Raw genomic sequence first — 17,448 nt, 5'->3', positions numbered from 1 at the left:
GTGATCTCTGGTGAAGTGCTGGCTTAAGCAATTCAGGAAACAAGTTGGTTAATTTGACAATTAGATAAGAAAAATGAATATCCACAGCTACTGCTTTTAGAATAGTGGGAATATAAATTACATGAGATGGTTCTATGATACATTACCCATTTTTTTTACATTACCCATTTTAAATGTCTGGATTCATATTTTTGTGGAGATGAACTTCTTTATAGATTCCTATTTGCAGCCAGTTATTCTTACTTTATGTTATTTGCAATAGCGGGACATTGGAACAGATTTAAGATCTCCAAATATACAGGGTTACCAGGACAACAAATTCCAAAAAAAAAAAAAAAAGTTAGTCACGTGTTACTTTGACTCCAGACAATTTTGCAGAAACTTTTTTCATTTTCATACAGATACAAGACAAGTAGTTTCTTGATTCAGACAATATATATTTTAAACTTAGGTCATCTCTCTAATAGAATCTGTGGTCAATTAAAGAGGATCTTCTGTGTTACTTTGATGACTTGTGATTATGAAATAGTATCCACAAGTGTCTTCATTTATGGAAAGACAATTTCAGTGTGAATATATATATTAACTGAAAGGGTATTATATCAAGCTGTTAATTTTTTCTGATAAATGAGGTTTAGTGTTCTGTAGCTTTGATTTATTTTTTCTGTAATGTGCTGGTATCAACTTTCTTATAAGGACCTTCTCTCAATAGTAAAAAAAAAAAAAAAAAAAAGTAAAAGTGTATCAGTTTTCCCCTTTTGTCGCCATTGCTAAAGGCAGGTGAGCCAGAATGAAATGTAATCCCTCTGTAACTTCTGACTAGAGTCATGAATCCTTAGAAGCATTTCAGTGCACCTTCCCACATGCATAGGAAGATTGCCTTCCTCTCTTTCCAAGTAACTAAAACAGAAATAAATGTATAATACTTGTCTATCCAAAAGAATACTAAAGTCACTTTGTATGGGGACACTTATAAGGACCAGAAAATTGCCAAGATTGAGGGTACATACTACCTGATTTTGATACTTCTATACAGCTATGGTAACTGAGTCACTGAACTTTGTAAAAGAACATCAGATAAGTTGCATGAAGTAACAAGGTAGGCTTATTATATCATCTTAAAGTTGATCATTCCAAATTGAAATTTTCCCAGCTATCTGGTAAATTCTTTCAATTTGTAAATTCATGTTTTTTTTTTTTTTCTGGGAAGTTTTCGTCAATTATAATTTTAAATAATTTCATGGTTATGGTTTCAAAGACTTCAATTTTACCTATGTTGCTTTGCTTGTTTCAGTGTCATGTACTGAATTTTCATTTGAATCCATTCTCCATTGGGTGCTGCAGTGGATTGAATGGTGCTCCCCCACCCAACACACACACACACACACACACACACACACACACCCCTATTTCCACTTGAATCCCATGAATGTGATTTTATTTGGAAAAAGGTAAGGGTCTTTGTAGACGTAGTTAAAGATCTTGAGCTCATTCTAATTCTAATGGAAAATGTCCTCAGAAGAGAAGGGAAGAAGATATAAAGAAGATAAAGTATTGTAAAGATGGTAGCAAAGATGAGTGTTACATCTACGCACCAAAGAACAGAGGAATTAAACTTGCTGGAATCCCTCAGAAGAAACCAATGCAGCTGACACCTTGATGACTTCTTGCCTCCAGAACTGTGTCAGAATCAATTTCTGTTATCACCTAGTATGGGGTTATTAAGATATTTTAGGGACTTAATACAATTTTCTTTTTACATTTAATTTTCAATTCTGAAATGATTTTTCTTTTCTGTTTATTTCTTGGATTCAAGTAACACTTAATTTCTTCCTGCCTTCCCCCACCCCCAATCAATCTATGTTTATAATTTCTAGCTAACTGTTTCTGAACTGTTGGAATTTATTTAGTTCAAATGGAATGTTGTGTCGCAGTTTCCTTCTGTTTCAAGGTTATTTTTGTTATTGTTGGGTTTTGTTTTGTTATTTATCTCCCTTGAAATGCTGGAGGATTTTCAACACTTGATGTATATTGTTTCCCTTTTTTTAATCCGTTGGTAGCTTTGCATTGGTTTATTGTACATTTGGAATGGTTTACTATTCTTAGATTAATGGTGCCCTCCTCTGTCAATGTGGTAAAGTACAGCTTCTTTGATGCTTGTTTTTGGTGATTGGGGGAGGGGTTGTATGTCCTGTATAGGAAATGAAAGCCTGTTACATTCATTGAAGCATAAAAAGATATATTTTTTTCCTTTTTATTGAGGTAACATTAGTTTACAACCCTGTATAGGTTTCAGGTGTATGGTTTCTCAGAACAGCATCTATCACACCACACCCACCAGCAAATACCCAGTCACCAGCCAACCAGCCACCTCTACCTACTCCCTTCCCTCTCCTTTCAATCTGGGAAGCACTGTTCTGTTGTCAGAGTCTGTGGGTTTGTTTTGTTTTTGTTTGTTCATTTGTGTTTTTTTTCTTTATAAAGATCTACTTCAAGGCTTTTGTAGTTCAACACAGTTGAAACTTACTGCCTTATCGGTAAAAGCTTCCCAAACTCCCAGTGTTCTTGTATTACCCCAAGGAGACAGCTTCATATTTCCTCACATGGTACGCTCTCTCTGAGCCATCCCCACCTTCACTCCCTACTTCTCTCTCCCCTTCTCTCCTGGCAGCCACTGTTTTGTCATGTGCAAACAGAGAAGGAGCTTCAAACCAAGAAGGAAGCAGTTGAGGTGGGCGTGGGTGTCGGAGCCACATAATTCACAGAGGAGAGGACCCTGTTGTTTAGTGCAAGATTCGAGAGCACCCATTTAGGAGGGATGCCTCTCCTACAGCCTGTCCTCAGAAAATAAAAGGAATAGATTAGCTAATATATATAAATAAATGTACTGAAAAAAGTTCTACCGTAAAGTCAGAGTTTGGGGACAAACCAGTGATACTAAGCAAGCAAAAAAATGTAACCATTAAATTGAAGCAAGAGTTCAAAGAAAGGAAATGTAACTATGAAATACAGGTCGTATCTATTACAGATGACATTTACCTAGTCAAAGTGTAATCATTGAATATTGCTCTAGCCAAATAGCATCCTATAGGTTCTATGAGGAGTGGGGTAAGGAGGAAGTGTGTATGAGTGGGGAGTAAGTTGCAAGATGGCTAAATTTCCATCTTCCCTTGTAGTAAATAATTTCTGAAACTGAAAATTAAAAATATGGCAGTAATTTTAGAAAATTGAAGTACCATAATAAGTAGCTAGAAATTTTTTTTTTAGAGAGGCATGTTATTTATTTATTTGTTTGTTTTTTGTTTATACAAGCACTGGGTACAGTCAGAAGCGCGGGAGGGTGAGAGAATTCACCAGAGCCAGAGCAGGGAGCAGAGCAGGCAGAAGGACCGAAGTACACTGCTGAGGGGAGCAGCGGGCAGCAGGAGAGGTCTGCGCGCCATGTGGGACCCTCCCAGCCGGGGATCGAACCGGCGCTGCAGAGGCTGCGGGCAGCTTCGCAACCCAGCGCTCAACCGCTGCACCACCGGGGAGGCCCAGCTAGAAAATTTGTAAGTAAATAGGAATGGAGGTGAGATGGAGGGATGGAAAGAGGATGAGAATTCTTGCAATACTGAGCCACGGTCGGAGGGTCACACTTAAGTGCTGATGTGACATTTTCCTGTTTCTTTCCTCTCACCAGTGATCTTCACTCACACACACTTCAGCCCCTTAAAAACAATTCCCCTCTCCCTCCTCTACGTGTTAGCAGATTCTATCACTCAATTCAGGCCCATACGCTTTCAAAAGTCTTCCCTGTTTGCTTGAACAAAATTGGACTCTGCACTCTCATATTCATAATCTATTATAATGTTGAGGCATCTCAATATTTTGTTTTATATTATTAGGTAACAGTGATTTGGAACTAGCAGCAAAAGCTGAGCCCTCAATAGTCAGCTGATACAGACATGCCCCACGACGATGCAGTGTCTTACTTCAAACTCCTTTGCTGATGACCCAATGCATAGAAGAGAATGAAGGATAGGGAGCTGGAGGGGCAGCTAGTGGCATGAAGAAGAGAGAGATTAGGGCAAGGGGCTCAGCCCTTAACCTCTCCAAAGACACATCCTTCAAAATAAAGGCAAGATCAGTGAGGAGGGGGTAGATGCTACAGATATTTGTGGTCTTACTTTCTATTTTTTTTCCCTCCAGCCTAACAAGGGTTCTAGAGAGAAGCAGCTTGTGATTAGGAGGTATATGTATATACTCATGACAGCAGTGAACAGGTCAGGTCATTGACAAGGAGCTTAGAAACAGATACATTGGAAGACTCAGAAATAGAGCAATGCAGAGATGAAGCATGTAGATGATCACAGGAGAATAGACTCAAAACATAAGCATCTTGTTATCACATATTTAATGCCCACCAGTAAGCTTCCATGCAGAAGATGTAATAAGCAACGAACTGGACAGAGTGACTCTTCAAGTGGATGTCAGCCCTCCTTAGTCCTTGGCCATCCCAATGTTTCGACAGCAGGCCAATGAACAGAGTAGCCATAATGGAAGAAAAGAAGACACTATTTATGAGCCATGGGCTCTCTCTCACCAATACAAATCTAAGTGCTGATATTACTGACCTGTTAGAAATAGAAACCAACACTGAGTCCCAAATAAGGTAGCTGCATTCAAGTAGAACAACTAGTGACTTGTTGGGAACCTGATTATACCGGAGCTTGTTCACCATGAAAAGAGAAGCATTTCCTTTGTTTGAGTTTGGTGTGTATTCCAGGAATGGGTTTGCCTTTCCTGCCCACAGGCCTCAGATCACTATCCAAGGGCTCAAGGGCATCTGATCTGCCGGCACGAAATTTACATAACATACCTTGGATGTGAGACCATGGGTACAAGACAACAGGTTCCACTGGTCCTACCACAGACTACATCATCCAGAGGCTGCTGACCTGCTAGAGTGTTCAATCAGTCTTTTAAAGCACAGCTGAGCTACCAGCATGACAGTGATACATGGGGTCCTGTGTTATCAATAGATAGAACATATGAGTCTGTCAATCAATTAGTAGAGGTAGGAGGTGGTCCCAATTATCACTAGTCCCACTTCAAGAATTTGTACATTTTGTCCTTGTAAATTTAAGTACTGTGGGTCTAAAGGTCCTTTTTCCAGGGGAGGAGTGATGATTCTATCAGGGGACACATAGGAATCAGTAGGCTTAAAGCTATTGTTGCTGCCTGGTTACAAAAAGACACAGGAATTAGTTACCACACTTTCAGGGGAATTGGCCCCCAACATAATGAGGAGGTAAGACTGCTGCACGTAGTGAAAGTGGGAGCAATGTTTGGTACTCAAGCAGTTTACTAGGACATTCCTTTCCTTGTTTTTCCCATGTCAAGTCTGATGTGTGAATGGGTAGTTATGGAACCATGGCCTGATAACTAGAATCATCCAACCAAGGCATGGTAACTAGGGCCTCAGACCCTTAGAACTGTCATATCACCAGGTTAGTCACCTAGTAGCAGAAGTGGTAGTCAAAGGCAAGGAGGTATCCACAAAGGGTAATAGAGAAGGAAAGTAGCAAATATTTATCACAAGCTCATGCCCAATGCAGTAGTGAGACCATGGCTTATCTCATTAACATACCCCAAAACTTTAACCAATTAGGATTCATCCATGAGGTACAATAGGTAGAATCTAGCAGATACTGTTAAGACCCACCCTTCCAGATCCTCTTAGATTTCTCTGACCAGTTATGTAATATCCCCCAGCTGCTGCTTGCTTTGCTACAAAGGGCTTAAACCTGTGAACTTAAGAGGATTGAGCTGCTTCACCTGTTCTACCTCTTCCACCACTTAACTATAGACACAAAGTGCCTAGGGTTGTACATTCACCCAACCACAGAGATCCTCACTAGCCAATGAGTTCAAAAGTTCAGTCCCCTTGCTTCTAGACAGTTGTAACTTACAGCCATATTCTTTGTGCCATTAGGCTGACACCAGAACTTCATCCAGCATCTTCCTTTTTCCAATCTTGCATCTATTCCTTACTGATTCCTACTGATTCCCTAATCAGTCACTACTGTGCAATCCTGAACTCAGCAACGACTCTGAGAAGAAACTAAGACACATTTACTTGTCCTATATGAAACCACCTGCATTATTTTCGCACACTTATGTTTCTACCTAGACCTGATAATGTGAGTTTCACATTTGTGATACTTAACTACTTTGTAAATAAGTTTGAAATCAGATCTCTTATCTTATTAATCTTAGCCTCCTTATGTGTAAAATGAGAATAATAACAGTACCTTCTCATTAAGTTATTGTAAGGATTAACAATATGTTAAGTGCATAGAAGTTTTCCTGGAATGTGGCAAGCATTACATAAGAATTTGTCGTTATTGTTTACCACCCCCACACACTTTATTAGGGTACAGTTGACATATAACAGTTATGTAAGTTCAAGGTGTACAGCATGTTGATTTGATGCAATCAGTATATATTAGATAGTGTAAAATGTTTACCACCAGTATTAAACCTCCATCCTAACACTGTCACCATTTCTTTTTTGTGGTGAAGACATTGAAGATCTACTCTCTTAGCAACTTTCAAGTGTATAATACAATATTATTAACTGTAATCACCACACCACACATCTCACAACTGGAATTTTTTACTCTTTGACAAACATCATCCCATTTTTCCCTCTCCCGCTCCTTCCCCTCATCCGGCTCAGGTAGCCACCATTCCATTCTGTGTTTCTGAGTTTAACTTTTTTAGATTCCACATATAAGTGATATCATATAGTATTGCCTTTCTATGAGTATTTCACTTATTGTAATGCCCTCAAGTTTCATCTTTGTTGTCGGAAATACCAGAATTTCCTTCTTTCTCATCACTAAAAAATAACCCTGTCTATGTGTCCAGTCTTTCGATTGAAGAATTCAATCCAATTATATTTAGTTATTATCAATAGGTAAGAACTTACTAACACCATCTTATTGTTTTGGCCATTTCACAGTCGCCTTTTTTCCTTTCTTTCTCTTTGCAATCTTATTTGTGAATTGCTGATTTTCTGTACTGGTGTGTTTGGAATCCCTTCATCTTTTGTGATTGTACTGTAAGCTAGTGCTTCCATGAGGCTTATATAAAACATTTTTATATTGTTATGTATGTTATTAAACACATATATCAGTCTATTTTGTGCTGACAAGAATTTACCTTCAACTGCATATGAAAATTGCCCTTTATGCATTCCCTATTTTTATGTATTTTAAAAATAATGGATAGGGTTTTTTTAATTTTATTTTATATATTTTCAAAATCGTTCTTGTACAATGTATGCTTTCTCTTCTCAGGTGTAATCCCCATGGAATTCCCACCACCAATTCACCCATGTCCCATCACCATAGGCCCTTGTGCTCTCCCCACCTGTTTTGATCCTTTACCCTCCTCCTCCCTTGCAGAATGTCTCTGATTTATAGTTGCCTGCTGATTTTGATTTTTAATTTATTATGATTACCTCCCCATCCCTTATTTGTTTCCTCTACATTCCTCCTAGAAGTGAAACCATCTGATATTTTTCTTTTTCTTTCTGGCTTATTTCACTGAGCATAATCCCTTCCAGCTCCATCCATGTTGCTGTGAATGGCATGAGTTTATCTTCTTTTTTTTGAAGGATTTATTTATTTATGCATACAAGAACTGGGGTATAGGCCAGAGGTGTGGGAGTGAGAGGATTCACCAGAGAGAGTGGGGAACAGAACAGGCAGACTGACTGAAATACACTGCTGAGGGGAGCAGCGGGCAAGATAAGAGAGGACTGCTGTGCCATATAGGTAGCTCTCTGGCCGGCCAGGGATCAAACTCGTGCTGCAGAGGCTGTGGATAGCTTCACAATGCTGTGCTTTAACCTCTTGCGCCACCAGGGAGGCCCATGAGTTTATCTTTTTTGATTGCTGAGTAATATTCCATTGTGTATATATATCACATCTTCTTGATCCAGTCATTTATTTTTATGTATTTGATGTCAAAATTTACATCTTTTTATATTGCTTATATTTTAAATTGTTGTAACTCTAGCTATTTTAAATACTAGTAATTTAACAGACCGCAAAATTACAGTAGCAGAACATTTGAAATCTGACCAACATGTTTATATTTACCAACGTGTTATGTATTTTCATTTTCATGTTGCTAATTAATGTACTTGTATTTCAGCTTGAAAAACTGCTTTCAACATTTCTTTTTTTTTTTTTTTTTAAATAGAGGCATGTTTATTTATTTATTTATTTATTTGTTTGTTTTTTTTTTTATAGAGGCATGTTTTATTTATTTATTTGTTTGTTTGTTTGTTCGTTTTGTTTATACATGCACTGGGTACAGTCAGAAGCGCGGGAGGGTGAGAGAATTCACCAGAGCCAGAGCGGGGAGCAGAGCAGGCAGAAGGACCGAAGTACACTGCTGAGGGGAGCAGCGGGCGGCAGGAGAGGTCTGCGCGCCATGTGGGACCCTCCTCTGGTGGCCGGGGAGCAGCCGGGGATCGAACCGGCGCCGCAGAGGCCAAGGGCAGCTTCGCAACCCAGCGCTCAACCGCTGCGCCACTGGGGAGGCCCTCAACATTTTTTATAAAGCAAATTTAGTGATGATAAATTTCTTCAACTTTTATTATAGAAAGTCTTTATCTCACCTTTATTTCTGGACAATAGTTTTGCTGGGTAACCTATTCTTGGTTAACAGTCTTTTCAGCTCTTTGAATATATCCCCCCATTCTTCCTGACCTGGATGATCTCACCAAGAAATCTATTGATAGCATGTGGAGTTTTCATTACGAGAGTTTTTTTTTTTTTTCTTATTTCTTTAAAAATTCTCCTTTTGTCTTGACTTTAGACCATTTTATTTTAGTGCATCTTGGAGAACATCTCTTTGGATTGAAATATTATGGTGACCTTTTAGCTTTAGGAATTTGTTTCTCCCCGTGTCTGGGAAGTTTTCAGCCATTATCTCTTTTCATAACCACTCTATAATTTTCCCTCTCCTCTTCAGTGTCAAAAGCTTCTGAATTTGTCTGTAGAACAGGTCACTGAACCATTATTGTTCCACTGCACAGCTACTATTGATAGCCACCTCTTTTCCTTTGATCCTAACCATCTCTATACCTCTCAGCTTTGACTGTCTAACTGGGATAAAACCAAATCAGTGTGATTCTCCAAAGGCTGGAGAAACTAGTCACTCCTCCTGCTCTTCCTTTCTTGGCAAGGGGATCTCTTTCTTGCCGGGAATTTTCTTCTTAACACCAAACAATGCCAACTTGGGGGATGGAATTATGCAGGCAAAATGAATCTGCCTTCTTTTTCTTCTTGAGCAGCTATTCTCAGATTTTTTTTAATATTTTTTTAATAGAGGCATGTTTTATTTATTTGTTTGTTTGTTTGTTTGTTTGTTTTTGTTTATACATGCACTGGGTACAGTCAGAAGCACGGGAGGGTGAGTGGGGAGCAGAGCAGGCAGAAGGACCGAAGTACACTGCTGAGGGGAGCAGCGGGCGGCAGGAGAGGTCTGCGCGCCATGTGAGACCCTCCTCAGGTGGCCGGGGAGCAGCCGGGGATCGAACCGGAGAGGCTGCGGGCAGCTTCGCAACCCAGCGCTCAACCGCTGCGCCACCGGGGAGGCCCTATTCTCAGATTTTTGCTGAACTGTGTCACTCACACTTCTTAAGTGGACTCTAAAGTTTTCCCAGATTTGTTTTGTTGATGTATAGCTGTCTAATTACTGAGTTTTGTGTGAGGACAGAGGCTGGACGAGGTCTCCTACATCACCATTCTGGTGATGTCACTCTCCTTATTAGTGTCATTATCTTTGTAACTCCATCACATGGCACCAGGACTGGGCACAATGTAAGATAGCAATACTTATCAACTAAAAGAATAAGCAGGTGGGTGGTTGGATAGACAGATACACAAATTTAATAATCGTTTATTAATTTTTTATTTTATTAAATACATTTATGAAATAAAAATAAATTGTATTCCTTTATTGCCAGAAAAACCTGCTTTCTTGCAAAGTGATAGCAGGATTCATGGACATCAGAATCAAAGAGTTTAAAATGAACGTTGGGTCCGATCTAGAGAGTCAGTCCTGGGCCTCCCCTGGTGGCGCAGTGGTTGAGCGCTGGGCTGCGAAGCTGACCGCAGCCTCTGCAGCACCAGTTCGATCCCCGGCCGCCAGCGAGGGTCCCACATGGCACGACAGACGTCTCCTGCCGCCTGCTGCTCCCCTCAGCAGTGTATTTCATCAGTCTGCCTGTTCTGCTCCCTGCTCTGGCTCTGGTGAATTCTCTCACTGTCCCGCGCTTCTGACTGTACCCAGTGCTTATGTAAATAAATAAATAAATCTTTAAAAAAAAAAGTTTAAAAAAAAAAATAGAGAGTCTGTCCTAAGTGGAGGTTGCTGAGTAAGGCAACAATAGAAACTTCAATGTCAGGACAAATTTAGAAAGTGTCTCCACTCTCGAATAGAGATTTGGCAAGGTGGTGTCCTAGCTGGTAAACATGAAATCTCTACTATGTGGTTTCTGATGGAATTTACCATGGTCTGATGAGGAAGAACTCACACGAGTGAAACTGAAGAGGAAAAAGCCACAATTTCTCACCACTGGCCAAGTATAGCAGACAGTGAGATCAGCACAGCCACCACCGGCCAAACCACTAACTCCCTCCCTTGGTAAGCACTGCCTGGGGCATTATAATCTACAACGGTTGAATTATTTTATTGTAAAAGTGGCTACTCAGGGCTTAGGTTTTTACTTTCACTTAAACCTTTCCTTGAATGCTACTTTATTTCTTAATGCTGCCTGGGGCTACACACTTTCCCTGTACAACAGGTTCCAAGATGGGAGGTTTCCCTTTTAGAAAAGAAGCATTCATGTAATGACCTAGCAGGTACTTCTTTTGATCTCATTCCACAGGGGTTTGTGAAGGCTCACAGCCTTTGTCTCAGCCTGAGTTGCAGAGTTTAACAGACTTTCAGCCACTTTCATGTCTGTGACTAAAACTGGCTTTTTCCCATTCATCTGGTCATGCCTCTGGATAAGCCTTTGGCAGGCAGGTTTCAGAGATTCTTGATAAAGCACTTTATGTAACTTGTTTCCACTTACTTTAAGACCCCTTCAAACTTTCTTTGGCAAGAGTTGAAAACAAACATCCGAGGAAGCAGTGAGAGCTTTGGGCTGTGTCCCCACCTGATCCTTCAGTCCCAGCCTGTTTACTCAGCTGGACAAATTTCGGCCCACCTGGAGGCTGCCCCAGAGCAAGATGTTGTCATCAGAAACAAACACAGACCCATACCACAGAGAGACAGACCAGATCTCATGTCTGGAAAGAGTGGGTCACTTTTGCAGCTGAAGACTTTACAAACTCAGTTCTACAAAGCAACCACACTACTTCGCAGTGCCCAAGCTGTCCCGTGTTCCTCTGCTCGCTGGCCTGTGTATGTCCATTACACACACACTCCACATGGGACTTCTCTGACAGTGGCCAAAATCTTGTTTTGATCTTGGCCCTTTAACCAAGGTGCCTCTCCCCTCCCCTCAAATCTCTACACAAATGGGATTGAGAGACATTGGTCTGAAGTAGACCTATCTTCATGACAGCCGTCACTTTTCTTTCTTCTGTGAACACTAAAGCCAAGCATGGGCCATTCTTGCTGCCTCTCCTTATTGCCCCATCTGCTGATACTGGAGCTGCAAATTGCTCATGCTACATGGAGTTTTCAATATCCCATATATGCCTCAAAGAATCTGAGTTATTAGGGACTTCTCATGCTGTCACTACAGGCACCTTTAATTATTCCATAGGAGAGAGCTACAGACAATCAGGGTCTCTATCCCCTCCTACTGGGGGTTCTTCAACTTGCAACAAGTAGGCTCATCTCAGTTCTGTTCCCTCTATTCTTGGATGAGGACCCTTTCAGGAGCCTCTTTCTGTTGAGGCAAATAGAGGCCTATATAAGCCATTCTCCAGTTTCTGAAACAGAGCCAAATCGTTGAAAGAACACAGATTCAGCTTAAGTAAAACTCCTGTAACAAATTTATTCACTTCAAATTTTAATGAGGAGACCTTGATTCCTGGTAAAGATAATATAAAATAGGGCCTCCCTGGTGGCACAAGGGGTTAAGTCTCAGCACTATGAAGCTATTGGCAGCCACTGCAGCACGAGTTAGATCCCCAGCTAGGGAAATAACCCACATGGCGCAGCAGACCTCTCCTGTCTTGCTCTCTGCTCCCCTCAGCAGTGTATTTCAGTCAACCCACCTGTTCTGCTCCCCACTCTGTCTCTAACCCCACGCCTCTGGCCTACACGCCAGTTCTTGTATGCATAAACAAATAAATCTTGAAGAAAAAAAAGACAGTATAAAATAGACTAGATTTACTCTCCTAGATGAAACAAGAACTAGACAAAAATGAAAAAAAAATCAAGTAAGATTACACTATATATCAGCTGTAATATCTAAAATTATTCATCCTACCAAGTTGGGAGGATGTGCAGGGACTAGAATGTTCATGCACTGCTGAAGGTAATATAAAATAGCATATCGACTTAGGAGAAAATATGACAGCTTGTAAAATGCACCAATCATACATCACAGGGCATATTTTACTTCTAGTAACTTACCTTAGAGAAACAAAAGGTTTGTATGTAAATGGTGATAATATTGTAAACAAACCAAATTTTCATCAGAGATATTCATTATACAAATTGAACCACATTAATAAAATGGAATGCTACTATTCATAAAAAGGAGTGCAATAGGGGCCTCCCTGGTGGTGCAAGGGGTTGAGCACAGCGCTGTGAGGCTGTCCAGGGCCTTTGCAGCACGATCCCCCATGGCTGGCTGGGGAGCAACCCGCATGGCACAGCAGACCTCTCCTGTCTCGCCCGCTGCTCCCCTCAGCAGTGTGTTATGGTACATCTGCCTGTTCTGCTCCCTGCTCTCTCTGGTGAATCTTCTCACTCCCTGCGACTCTGGCCTGTACCCCACTTCTTAAAAGAAATACTTAAAAAAAAAGTGCAATAAAAAGGAATAAACAATATAACAACACAAATGAATCTCAAAATAAATATGCCAAGTAAAAGACATCAGATGAAATAGCGTCTGTGTTGACTATTAATGTGTTGATTTGGCTAGTCTGGACTGTATGTCCAGGATTTTTCTTTCCTGCATGTTTCTGGTTAGGTTGAGCCACCAGGGAGATTCTTTGGAAATTTTGGAGGGTTGAAGGACACCTTGATCACCAAGATCAGAGGAAACAGGAATGGACAAGAATTTCGGTCAGTCCTTGGGAGATTCCAGCTCATGCTCCTGGAGTGCCAGCTCATGCTTGTGGGTCTCAGCTCATGATTATTGGTGTCAATCTTTCTGTGATCACCCTTTACTAATTTATTGCTCAGCCAACTTCAAGCTCCATCATCAGACATAGAGACAAGCCTTGAAGAGACTACTTACCCAGCCCCTACAATTGCCTAAGCCAATTTCCTTTAACAAATCTCCTTAAAATGTGTTTTCACTACACTCCTACTGGTTCTGCTTTTGTGGTTGAACCCTTAAGGATATTGACACAGGGCTCAAAGTATTGGTTCCATTTATATAAAATTCTAGAAAATGCATGCTAACCTATAGTATAAAAAACTGAAGGTGCTTGGGGATAGGGAGGAATGGGGGATGAAAGGAAGGGATAATGAAGGAGAAGAAAGAAACAACTTTAGGAGGTGATGGGTGTTTCTATCATCTTGATTGTGGTGATGGTGTCACTTTAAGTATGTGCAATTTATTATATGTCACTTTTATCTCAATAAAACCTTTGATTTCTTTGAATGCAGGAAAGAACTGGCACCTCCCCAATATTAATTTCCAAGTCCAAGCTACCTAAAAATAAAATTTTAGAGCCTTTTGGTCTTTGTTGTGTCACCTTCATTATACAGAGGAAGTGGTAGAAAAGATAACATTTAGTAACAGGAAGCTGATTTAATTCACCCTTAAGAAAATGGCAAATCTCAGTCTGGAAGGAAATACAACAAAATGTGTTTTTCTTTTTCTATTATCTGTATTTTTATATATTTTTTAATTTTTATATTTTTCTACTTTGAACAGAATAATCATGTTACTGACCTAACAAAAATATTATACATTTTCTGGATGTGTTTTTCTTACACTGAAAGTTTTTTTTTGTAACAAAATAATTTGAAAGTGTAAAATTAATAGAGTAGTAAATGCCTATTATCTGGGACACAAGTATCTAGAGTCTACAAAGACATGAAGCTATACAGAAAACACGGCAACTCCAGCTCACTGATACTCCCTGACTATGTACACCCATAAGGAATCTGTTTTTTAATTACTTAATTAAGTTTCCTATCATTTTCTTTATTTGATCTTTCTGGGATACTAGAAGGCTGATGTCATATAACTCTGTTCCTAAAGAATACGAGCATGGCTTTAGAAACAAAATGGGTTTGTACATGCACATGACTTTGGCTTCTAACGGGTCCACTTAGGTGACATGAAATATTCCAGGGACAAGGTGTTCTTTACTGATTTCTTATTTTTCAATATGAAATTTAGTTTTATAAGTCACAGGTCAGCACTGTTAAAACGTTTACCTGAGGGCCTCCCTGGTGGCGCAAGGGGTTAAGCACAGCACTATGAAGCTATCTGCAGCCTCTGCAGCATGAGTTCAGCCAGAGAGCTACCCACATGGCACAGCAGACCTCTCCTGTCTTACCCGCTGCTCCCCTCAGCAGTGTATTTCAGTCAGTCTGCCTGTTCTGTTCCCCACTCTGTCTCTGGTGAATCCTCTCACCCCCAACCCCTCTTGTATGCATAAATAAATATTTTTTAAAAATTTACCTGATAACAATAGAGCCCTAATAAATTGGTTCATATTGTATTCCAAGAATACTGCATTTTCCTGTGCAGTTTAATACTTCTTAAAAATCACCTTCTATGAATCAGGCTCTATACTACACACTAAGGATAAAGACAAATAAGACAAAAGCCCTGTCCCAAGGGAGTTTACAATCCATGTGTCAAGAAGTGAGTAGGATCAAAACAAGGGGGGTGGGAATTGTATAGGGACTATACCAAGATGAAAATGCATACATTGTGCAAAAATGAAAAATGATATAAAAATATATAAAATAAAAATGCTCAAAAAAGAAATATACAATTTATAACTCTACTGTAGTCCAATATGTATGCAGGAAAACAGAGAGGGCCCCCCCATTCTGACAGGGAAGGGTGTAGATCACAGATGGCTTCCCAGAGATGTGCTGGTCTGTTTAGCTGACTTTGCTTGGCAATTTTTGCTAACAGTATGACAAGCCTAGAAAATGGGTAAAAGATCTGAATTACTGTTCACCAAAGAAGATACATAACTAACAAATAAGCTCATAAAAAATATTCAGTGTAACATCATCAAATTGATGATGTCGTTACTGAGTTCAGGTCCCCTCCCAAGAATATGAACAGGCGACGAGCCATAGATAGGACACCATGGTGAAAACCTCAGAACCGGGCCTCCCCGGTGGCGCAGCGGTTGAGCGCTGGGCTGCAAAGCTGCCCAGAGTCTCTGCAGCGCCGGTTCAATCCCTGAACACTGGGGAGGGTCCCACACGGCGCGCAGACCTCTCCTGCAGCCCGCTGCTCCCCTCAGCAGTGTATTTTGTCGGTCAGCCTGTTCTTTTCCCCACTGTGGTGAATTCTCTCACCCCGCACTTCTGACTGTACCCAGTGCTTGTATAAATAAATAAATAAATCTTTAAAAAAAAAAAAACAAAAAAAACCTCAGAACCTGGGGATGAAGTGGAAGCACCCCCTTGGACCACAGAGACCTAAAAGAGCTACATTAGTCGGGTAAGTGAAGTGGTCTCACTCTAATCAAATTTCTCCTCATCCCTGCAGGGCAAGGGTGTCCTGGAAAGCTGCCCTGGTGTCACAAGGGATGTGGCCACAGAGGCCATGGAGAGGCAAGGAGCTGGAAATAGGGCGGAGACAATTCCAGAGCCCCATTTTGTCCCTTTCCCCTCTTTTACTCATGGCTGTCGAGCCAGTAGTGAAAATGTGCAAAGGTTGGGGACATTCACAGTTCTTCACCCATGCACTGATAATTGTAAAACATGGCTCCATCTCAGGGTGCAACAACAGGGTTTATTTGCAAAGGGTAATTGGGATAAGGAAAGAGTTTTGAAGGCCACAAGTGACCATCTGTCTTACCCCAGATAGTGTCCAGATAGTGTCCTACCCCAGATAGTGTCACAGAATCTAGTAGTCCAAACCAAACACTGCTCATTCAAGATAGTGTTGTCCCTCCCAAGGGAGCCTGGAGCTGTTGGTACATCAGTCAGCAGTGGACCAGGATCCAGCTAACCTGTGGCAGCTGGGGTGGTCACAACGGCACTGCCGAGGCCATACCACACAGCATCTCTCCAGAAGCTGAAGTCTGCCTCCCCCTGAAGCTTCTTCCAACCTGAGTCAAACCTTCTCAACCAAGACTTCCCAGGTAGCCTCTTGCAAACTGACTAAAGCCTTCTGAATCAAACAAAATCAAGCCTCTCCTCTCAAGCTGGCTCCAAATCTTCCCAAGCAGCTCCTCTCGAACAGCCTCTCTCTCAGGCAGCTTTCTCCAATTTGCTTTTCTCCAACCACTCTCAAGCTGAGCCCAGCCTCTGCTTATATCCCCGCTTCAGGCTATCCACCTTTCTAATCTGATTGGTTCATCTCCCAAACCAGCTGTTTCCAAGACTTAATTGGTACCTGTGCAAGCTTGACCCTAAATGTTGTCATAGGGAGTTTGGATCTGATCCATTTTTAAAGCCAGCTCAGGATTCAAAACCAAAACCCTGGTAGTGGGTCCAACCTGCCCTGACCCATCTTGTGCAGGAGCTAGGCAGGTAAGCTCTACTGTATCTGAATGGCAGTGGCCAGGTTCAACCTGACCCACATGTCTCCAAAACTGTCACTTTTTTTCTCTTTCATCATAAAACCCTAAATTGGCTGCTCCGGGGTCAGCTGTCAAACCCAGGTTGCTGCCGCTCAGCTGCCAGCTGCTGTTGCAGCCCTGCTGTGGTGTTCAGCCTACTGCCACCCTCTGTAGAAGCCCAAGTTACAGAAACATTCTGTAAGAACAAAGGGCCTGAGATCTGGGCTTCTGCCAAGGAGGATCACTGTGGTGAGGTGGGCCTGGAGGTGGCAGGTATCTCTATTGATCTTTCCCTCCGCTGTGTCTTCTTTCTCCTAAATGACTGATGAGGTAAAGAGCCAAGGTCCCATTCCCTCCCACCCTGGCCCCCAACATATACACCTTTTATAAAGCAGTGGATACCTGAGTAGGAACCAGGGGTAAGATCCCCTAGGAAGGTTACGAAGTTCCCAATCAGAACTGGACAGAGGGGTTTGGTATCACC

The sequence above is a fragment of the Talpa occidentalis genome, unplaced genomic scaffold (assembly GCF_014898055.3).
Source record: "Talpa occidentalis isolate TD23 unplaced genomic scaffold, MPIMG_talOcc4v2.1 talOcc4.4, whole genome shotgun sequence".
Taxonomy (NCBI): Eukaryota; Metazoa; Chordata; class Mammalia; order Eulipotyphla; family Talpidae; genus Talpa; species Talpa occidentalis.
Note: the sequence above shows the minus strand (reverse complement) of the source record.